This window comes from Orycteropus afer, unplaced genomic scaffold (assembly GCF_000298275.1).
Source record: "Orycteropus afer afer isolate SDZICR_OR568_19922 unplaced genomic scaffold, OryAfe1.0 scaffold00602, whole genome shotgun sequence".
Taxonomy (NCBI): domain Eukaryota; kingdom Metazoa; phylum Chordata; class Mammalia; order Tubulidentata; family Orycteropodidae; genus Orycteropus; species Orycteropus afer.
This window is the reverse complement of record NW_006922189.1, coordinates 354344-354940: the sequence shown is the minus strand read 5'-3', so window position 1 is coordinate 354940 and position 597 is coordinate 354344.

The window sequence follows — 597 nt, the reverse complement described above, 5'->3', positions numbered from 1 at the left end:
ATTGACTATAATCTAGCCAAATGCAAAAGTTCCCCTCCCACTTCCTCCCAATAGTTACTTCTTCCCTGTGTCCATCACTTCACGTACACGTGCTCCCTGAGCTGTATCCCTGTGCATAAACAACCCTTTTACTCCCATGATTGTTCCCTCTAAGGATTGTATCTACATCAGGTAAATGTTCAACTCACATGCCTGTCTTTTGTTTGGCTGGAAGCCACAGGTGTGGGTTCAGTTCCAGACCTGAAGGACAGTTAGGGGCCATAGTCTCAGTGGTATCACCAGGCTCTATCAGACAAGCAAAACTGGTCCTCCTTTTTTTTTTTTTCTTTTGCAAATGATTTTGAGTTTTGTTCCACATTGTTCTCCCTTTCTATGCAGGATCTCCTACACAGATCCCCCTCTGAGTGGTTGACAATTGTAGCTGGGCACCATCTAGTTCTTCTCATCTCATAGTCATACAGGCTGCAGATCACATGGTGTTGCAGTGGCTAGGGCTAATTGTTTCCATTGTTGTTGTTGTTGTTATGTGCCGTCGAGTCGGCCCCGACTCATAGCGACCCCTCCTTGGGTTTCCGAGGCAGTATCACTATGGAAGTA